Raw genomic sequence first — 9,274 nt, forward strand, 5'->3', positions numbered from 1 at the left:
GGACGCTTTATAGACGACATTCTCCTAGTCTGGAGGGGGAGACGTCGCGGCCGTACCACTGTTTGTAGAATATCTGAACAATAATCCCTACAATTTGAAATTCACACATCAGGTCAATACTTTATCCATAGTTTTCCTAGATCTAGCATTTACAATTACTCCACAAGGTACCATTTCCATTGCCACCTACCGCAAGTTGATATCAGGGAATACAGTACTTAGAGCAGACAGTAATCACCCTCATCATACTGCTAGAGCCATCCCAGTAGGTGAATTCACCAGACTTAAGAGAAATTGTACAGACATGGAAACTTTCACGAGACAATCTTCTGAGTTAGAAAACAGGTTAAAATGTAGGGGATATTCTTCACATACATTGAGGAGAGCCAAACACATAGTGGCTGATAAGGAGAGGAAACACTCATCCATCCTCAACACATTGTCAGTGATAGAAAGCAAAAACCTGTCTTGGCACTTACATTTTCCCCTCACTTTAAAGGGGTACTCCAGCGCTTAGACATCTTATGCCCTATCCAAAGGATAGGGGATTAGATGCCTGATCGCGGGGTACCCGCCGCTTAGGACCCCTGGGATCTTGGCTGCAGCACCCACTTCAATGGCTTCCGGCAACGCTGGAGGCTTCGGATCCCGACCACTCGAGCCAAAGAGTGTGCGTCACGACTCCGCCCCCGTGTGACATCACACCCCGCCCCTCAATGCAAGTCTATGGGAGGGGGCGTGACAGCCGTCACGCCCCCTCCCATAGGCTTGCATTGAGGGGGCGGAGCGTGACGTCACAACGCTCCGGCCCTGTTATCGACAGTAATCAGACCCGGAGTGAACACGCTCCAGGGACTGATTTTAACGGGGTGCGGCGTGCAAGATCACGAGGGTCCCCAGCGGCGGGACCCCGGCGATCAGGCATCTTATCCCCTATCCTTTGTATAGGGGGATAAGATGTCTAAGCGCCGGAGTACCCCCTTTAATAGTATCAAACAAATCATACACAGACATTTACATTTATTGAAACGTGATGAAATATTGTCTATTAATTTAAGTGAGGGTTGTCATGTAGTCTCCAAAAGGGCACCCACATTGGGGGTGGTAAATAGACATTTTCTATTAAATCTTATATTAATTGTAATTACAGTAATGTGGTGTACGTCATTGAGTGTACTGCATGCAAGTTGAAGTATGTGGGATACACCACCAGAAAATTGAAAACGCGAGCATTAGAGCATCTCAATGACAGTAGCACCACATCTGTAAGGCACGGATCAGCAGCATCGGCTCATTTTCAGACAGTGCGTAATGGAAATGTGAATTCTTTCAAAATGTTCGCCGCTGAACATGTGAATGTGGGCATAAGAAGGGGATGCCTTCGTAAAAAACTGGCCGACAGAGAAGCATATTGGCAGTTCACTTTGGGGACTCGTGCCCCAACGGGTTTAAATGTCCGCCGCAAATTATTTCACTACTAAATCCCATCCCTTTCTTGTGCTGCATACATTGGTTCTTTTTTCTATGAAATGTGTATTTATGTATTTTAGAATCTTTTTTACCTTTGTATACTGATCCTCCAGTCAGTTGTATATCCGGTGAGGTGGGAGGTATTATCAGCATATTCTCCGCCCTATTCCCAGGTATTTAAACCTCCTGAGTATACACTGACGTCACCGAGGAAGAGTGCATGCACTCAAAACGTGTCTGACTGTCGCTTTTTTCAGTATTGTTTGGTGCCTAGCCGGGCACCGGTCCGTGCACCGAGTCAGGAGAGGTGAGCTGGACTGTGTTCTACATTACTCTCACCCCTTTAACAAGTATGAAAAAGGTTACAAAAGTTATTTATATGTAGACGGCTACTGGTTAAGAGATATTGCTTCTAAAGTAATTAGAAAGAATATGGTTACCATGGAAACAGCATGTGTCTCTTCTGTTATATATTTTAAATGGGAACATCAGATTTGAGATCTGAAATTTCACAAAAATGTGTACTAGCCCCATATTTATTACAGGCCCTACACCATTTGGTGCATGTACACTCCATCCCTTTCAAAGCATCCCTGTAGTTTTAAAAGCGCAGTATCTATATGTGAACAAAAGGAACAGCAGAGCCTCTCATTGCGTAGTAGTCTTCAAACGAAGAAACAGGCTAGTGGATGATTTTAGACCCTCTCACCTGTTGTTGTTGTGTGGGTAAGACACAACAACTGATAGCGTTTTGTCAAATAAATGTGCAGTGCAGCCACCGGGTGCTGGATGAAGATCCACTGATCCACCATGGGAGTCCAAGATATGTAGAAAACATACAACGAAAAAACCCCAGGTCCAGGCGCAACCGCTTCGTTTCAATGAGGAGATGGTGCACATATATTTTTTTACACCAAAAAATTTAATGCAATTAAAAAGTAAGTACTGGCCACAACATAACGCGTTTCAGGGCATACAGTGCCCCTTCCTCAGATGTGTAAAAATGGGGGGGGGGGGGGGAAGAGGACAGAAGGGACTTTGTATAATCTCTCCTGTCTAACGTCTGCAGAGTGAGCTGAGGAGACTAGGGCAGGACTGTGTAATGTGTGGGACTGTTTGCTGTCCCTCCCCCATCCACCTCTCTGATGCTCTCAGCTTCATTGATAGGTCACTTCTCCTCAGGGACTTCTAGAAAATGGCTCTGGCTCCCCCTCCCCTTACATTTCACCAGCCTGTACTTTGCACATGTGCAGTAAGCAGTCAATGCTTTTCTATGAGACACTCTCAGTCTTAACTTTCCTATGCCCTGTGCCTGCCATAAAGCAACTGTGTAGGTGTTGTGAAGTGACACACCACAAAGAGGCAACAATATGGCAGCCCCCAGTACACACTTTATTGATAACATTAAAGCTACATTGTCCTAAAACTAAATAGATAAATGAAATGCTTTCTCTTGATAGAACAATTATATTTATAAAAAAAAAAAATGGTGACACATTCCCTTTAAAGAGAACATGTCAGTAGATTTTACCTAATATAATGTGTTGCAGAAAGGTGCTGACAAGGTGATTTAATACTCTCATGGCTGTTGTTGAGCCTGTTTGAATCCCCTCCACCGTGCACTGCTATTTTTTATTCTCTCCATTTTAGGGTGCGGGGTCCAGAGCTAGGCTGCCAGTAATACACAGTTACTTACTCCATTAGTTGTCCTACAACTGTCTAAAGGGAGCTTCTGCACTACAACTACCTAAAGGGGGCTGCTGCTGCTATATATGCGAGGCTGCAACTATATACAAAGGGCTACTATCTTCAGGATGTAATCCCTATGTATAGGGGGCTGCTCCTACCTAAAGGGAGTAACTATCTACAGGGCAAGCTACCTACAGGAGGTACCTACCTATTTGGGGCACCTACATAATGGAGGAAACTATGTAAAGGGACCTGTATACCTACTGGAGCGCCCAATCTTTTTATTGTGGGGGACCTACCTACTCTTCCCCAACTCGCTTATCTACCCACTCTCCTGTGTAGGACACAGAGGGTTATTATTACTGTTTGGAAAAGTGCAGATCCTAAAATGTTTGGCAATTTCTGTAGAGACAAGTTGTGGTGGAAGAAATCATCATGACGGTCTCGGCTGAATGGAAAAGAAAAAGGAAACTGAATGACCGGATTTTACTGTGTGTAATCACTTATAGGGTCTGCAGAGCAGAGTAGAACTCGTATCTATCACTGTATGGGGGAATATTTCCTTCTTGTATGCTGTTATTATTGGTAATAGTGGTCTCAGTATACAGGATTTGGTCAGTAACAGTATGATGGTAATATGCAGGGACGTGCACACAGACTAGAAAGGGGACTTTAGCCCCTGCCCTAACCCTTGCCCTCTCTCAGGTGCCCTTTTTTTGTTTCTTATGTGGGCACTGTGATATTTCAATAAAATCTTATATGTACAGGGCCAAGCCCCGTGTAGGGGAGGCTGGACTGAGCAGCTATTGAGTCCCATCCTCCGGCGCTTCTGAATTTCACTGTACAATACAGGGGCACCAGAGCACAGGATTTATCAGGCAGCAGCTCCTGCTTTTAATATGGGTGCAAGGGCTGGAATCATTTAGCTCCTCTCCTTGGCTTCCAGTCCACTGCTGCTGCCAGCGCTCCTGTTTTGGGAGGAGAGGAAACACCATACATTATGTAGCTGGGCCATCTCTTTGTCTGGCCTCCGCATCTGTAATTTCTTTTAGGATTAAAAAAGATCTGACCCTTCAAAAAAAAAAAAAAAAATTCTGAGCAGATGCCGCACATTGGGGACGTCTGCTCTCCTGTGTGCACTGCCCGTCTGGGAGGTCATGTGGGGGAGGGAGGCAGCCGGTCCTGAAGACTGAAGAGCTTCATGTAAGTGCTTAAAGAGTACCTGTCACTTGCTATTTACTTGCTGTTAAAATGCTCAACCTTTATATGTTTTTAATGTGATTGAAAAAACGGACACTAGGTGGCTCTGTTCTGTTCCCTGACACAAGTCAAACAGTTAGTTTGGTCTCCACCCGGACTTGCAGAAGTCAAAACTCAGGAAGCGCGTGCGGGGCATGGCGGGGCATGGCGAGGCACATCTCTCACAGGCTTTAGTGACATTGTGCCTGCTGGGGAACGCCCACTTTCTCCTGCCAGGAGCTCACAGAATGTGAGCAAGGGTAAAGGTATGATACACAGCTTTTCAAAGCTGGAAATTATTTTAGGGCAGGAGGGGTGTTAGGAGTAGTTAGTGAATATAATCTGAGTTAGTTTAGAAAATATGGTTTGATGACAGGTATTGGTTAACTTTATACTCACCTGATCCACACAGGTGCTGTCGGCAGCATGCAAGACGTCATGGCACCGGATGCTGTGGTCTTGGCGGGAGGTTTGATTGCATACATCGCAGAGAGGCACTGTTCACTAGACTAACTATGATGCAGGGAGTACGGTAATGTGTCATGGTACCTTTCATGCTGCAGGCTGTGAAGCAGCTACATCTCGCTCCCACAATATGCTGTCTGGTCAGTATGGACCCTCGTTCAGTAAACAAATGTAGCTGCACAGTCTCCAGGGCTCCAGCCCTGGCCTGCTGGCCGTGAGGTAATTTGCATATTTCATTCAGAGGTTAACTCTTTCCTGCCTCAGGAAAGACAGAGGGAAATAGAAAAAAAACTGCGCTCAGAGAAGACACCAACAATCTTAAAATAATAAATCAGGATCAATATCCATGTAACACTCACTTCGCTGGGGATTTTTGGAAAAAAGGATGTAAGTCCTTAATCCAAATCCCCTATCCAAGGTAGCTTCAATAGGCAGTCCCAGGCAAAGACAGGTCACAGGAAAGTCCAATGAGTATGTTCATAATCTTTTTTTTTTTTTTTAAAGATTATGAACATAAAAGATTATGAACATACTCATTGGACTTTCCTGTGACCTGTCTTTGCCTGGGACTGCCTATTGAAGGTACCTTGGATAGGGGATTTGGATTAAGGACTTACATCCTTTTTTCCAAAAATCCCCAGCGAAGTGAGTGTTACATGGATATTGATCCTGATTTATTATTTTAAGATTGTTGGTGTCTTCTCTGAGCGCTGTTTTTTTTCTATTTCCCTCTGTCTTTCCATTATCCTACGGACCCTATATATGGATCCGGAGTACCAGGCGCCCTCCTCTATATTGGATGCATGAGAAGTACACAGAATATCACAAATTGGTATATACGTTTTTCTGGCTCTCGGGTGTCTTGTGGGGACTGACCTATGTTGGTTGTAGTCCTCCACATACATCGGGTGAGTTCTTTATATAGATATTTCTAAGGTAATTGGTGTTGGATCTGAGCGCTATCTGATTGTTATCTGATACATACATTTCTTTCCTGCCTCAATCTCTTAGTCTGCAGAGATCACTAGTAGTAGGTCTCTGTAAAGTCAGGAGGTCACAGCTGTGGCTTATACAGTGGTCCCTCAACATACGATGGTAATCCGTTCCAAATGAACCATCGTTTGTTGAAACCTTCGTATGTTGAGGGATCCGTGCAGTGGAAAGAATAGGACGTTATACTCATCTGTCCCTCCGGACTGTCACCGCTGCCCTGGATGTCGCCCTCCATCACTGTCGCCGCATCCCCATGGTGTCCCCGACGCTCCGGACGTCTCAGCTTCCCCCGGGATCCTCGCTCTCCGTCCGCCATCACGTCACTACGCACGCCGCTCCTATTGGATGACGTGACGGCGTGCGTGGCGACGATGCAGGGGATACCGAAGAGGACGCTCCGGAGCCCCGAGGACAGGTGAGTGATCATCACCGCAGCACACGGGGCACCGTAAACGGCTATCCGGTGGCAGCTGAAGCAGTCTGCACTGCCAGATAGCTGTTTATGCGATGGCCCCGACATACAAAAGCATCATATGTTGATGCTGCCTTCAACATGCGACCTCTGAGAAGCCATCGCATGTTGAAATTATCATATGTCTGGGCCAATCGTAGGTCGGGTGGGGTCACTGTACATATAATTGACTGCAGCAGGAGGATGTGTTTGGGCTGACAGAGGAGCACAGGCTGCTGGATCTCCAGGTTTAACCCTCTCAGCATTGGGCTCCATATTCCTGCTAAGTGTTATGTGTTTTGACTGTGTTCTTACATTTATAAGATTACCTTTTCCTTTATATGTGACCTGGTGTAATCCAGTTTTATGCTCACAACCGCTTTCCGTACTGTCCCCTCGCTGGAGACTCTTCTTCTGTGTCCCCGCATCTGTACGCTCTTTCATGCTGCAGCCCAGGACTGAGCTCTATCTCAGACAGCATGTCATCCATTTATAAGTTGTCATTATACACGGTACTGTTATACATCACCAGTGCATTTATTTACTGTGTTTATGTCACTGTTATATGTACACCACGTATACATACCATGTAAGTTGCTGTCAGTATACTGTTACACGTCACCGTGGTTATGTCGCTTATTGTAGATACACCATATGTCTCTACTATACCGTTTTATGTCACCATTCATATAACTTGTGTACTTAATTATTACATAGACGTAGTCACGTACGGGTTATGTCGCCATAGAATATACTGTATGCCCACCTGCTACGTCAGTGGATGTTTCATAGCTTTATTGTCTCATTTGTCTTGTTTTAAGCTCTGTCACATTAGGCTTTCATTAACCCCTTAAAGACGCAGGGTTTTTCAGTTTTTGCACTTTTGTTTTTTCGCTTTGATCGCTGCGTGACCCCGCGGCATATCGCGGGAGCCGGAGGAGGACGTAAATATACGTCCTTCGGGGTTAAAGGGGTACTCCACTGCTCAACATTTGGAACAAACTGTTCCGAATGCTGGAGCCCGCCCCCTCATTGCAAGTCTATGGGAGGGGGCTTGACAGCTGTCAAGCCCCCTCCTATAGACTTGCATTGAGGGGGCAGAGCGTGACGTCATGAAGGGGCGGTGCTATGACATCACAAGCTCCCAGCGCCGGCTCCAGCATTCGGAACAGTTTGTTCCAACGCAGAGCAGCGGAGTACCCCTTTAATGTATGTAGGTCAGGTATTTCAAGCTGTCACAGCATTACTCTCATGGTTCTCTGGTCGAATGTGTTAGGCTGTTATTATGGCATTGCTTTTACACTTGTTCATGTTGGAGGTCAGGTGTGATAGGATGTCCTTACTAATGTAAGGTATGTCAAAAACAGGCACCCCTAAAAATAAACTAATACATATTCATTACATGTCCAGCTGTCATAATAGGAAAGCTAAATCCATTGCAATCCTATTAAATCGCCAGTAGATGGCAGCAGAGTATATAAAGCCTGAATTACATAGTACTGCAAATAGCAGGGGGAACTTAAAGGGGTTATCCAGGAAAAAACTTTTTATTTATATATATATATATATATATATATATATATATATATATATATATATATATATATATCAACTGGCTCCAGAAAGTTAAACAGATTTGTAAATTACTTCTATTAAAAAATCTTAATCCTTTCAGTACTTATGAGCTTCTGAAGTTGAGTTGTTCTTTTCTGTCTAAGTGCTCTCTGATGACATGTGTCTCGGGAACCGCCTGGTTTAGAAGAGGTTTGCTATGGGGATTTTCTTCTAAACTGGGTGATTCCCGAGACATGTGTCATCAGAGAGCACTTAGACAGAAAAGAACAACTCAACTTTAGAAGCTCATAAGTACTGAAAGGATTAAGATTTTTTTAGTAGAAGTAATTTACAAATCTGTTTAACTTTCTGGAGCCAGTTGATATATGAAAAATATTTTTTTTCCTGGATAATCCCTTTAAATGACGAACCTTTAGTTCCTGTCCGGACAGAATATGCTGTTACTATCCTGTCCACCAGACTGAAAGGCTACGATTGTCATTGCAGGAAATAGTTCCATAAAAATACTTCTGGTTTCACCCAGCCCGCTCCCTTCGCACATTGGAATTATTGACCATACATTCAGTGTGTAGAAGGTTGCAGTGAGAGTATGTGCATAGAACATGGCGGTGGGCAGGTCATATTAGTACAGTTAGAGCAATTTGGTATGGGTGGGTATATTGGTATGGGTGTTACATACCTTGTGGGGGAGGAGCTTATAGGGGCCCCCTCGATAGGTCTCACAGGGAAGTCTCATAATTTATTGTTACTGAAAGAGTCCCTGCCCCCAAAATGTCTGTGCACCACCCTGTGAATCTATGTAAGAAACCTACGGGCCCAGGCTGAAATTATTACAGAATGACATTACATATACTGAGTGTCCGGTTAGGAGAAACAAATATAACACACACCATAGAGAGTAGCGCCATTTTAATAAACCTTATAGGAAAATCTCTTAGGTAACAGTCATGCAGAATATATTAAAAAGCTTTCTGGATTTCAGCCAATCAGAGAGCAGCACTGCCCACATAGAACTCCCAGGAGGAGCAGCGTGTCACACATGTGATGTCATAACCACTGTCCACCAGAGAGCAGCACTGAGCAGAAATAACACGGCTCCTGCTCATTGTTCATCAGTGAGGGGCCCATGCTGGACACTGTAGGGACCCGGGAATGCAGATTCATACACAGGTTTGGTTAGTGTCGTTCCATGTACATTTCTATAATAAACATGTAAATTATCTTTCTTTTCTTTTGTTTTTCTCTCTTAGATGCAGTAATTCCAGGAGGTGGAGTCGCATTTCCGGACCTACAGCAAGAAGTTGGATGAAGACATAACCCCTGGAATCACGCACATACACAGACACTTTGCCCAAATTCTAGAGGTAACCTCCTTTAGTATGCCCAGAGGAA

Source organism: Hyla sarda, chromosome 7 (genome assembly GCF_029499605.1).
Source record: "Hyla sarda isolate aHylSar1 chromosome 7, aHylSar1.hap1, whole genome shotgun sequence".
Classification (NCBI taxonomy): domain Eukaryota; kingdom Metazoa; phylum Chordata; class Amphibia; order Anura; family Hylidae; genus Hyla; species Hyla sarda.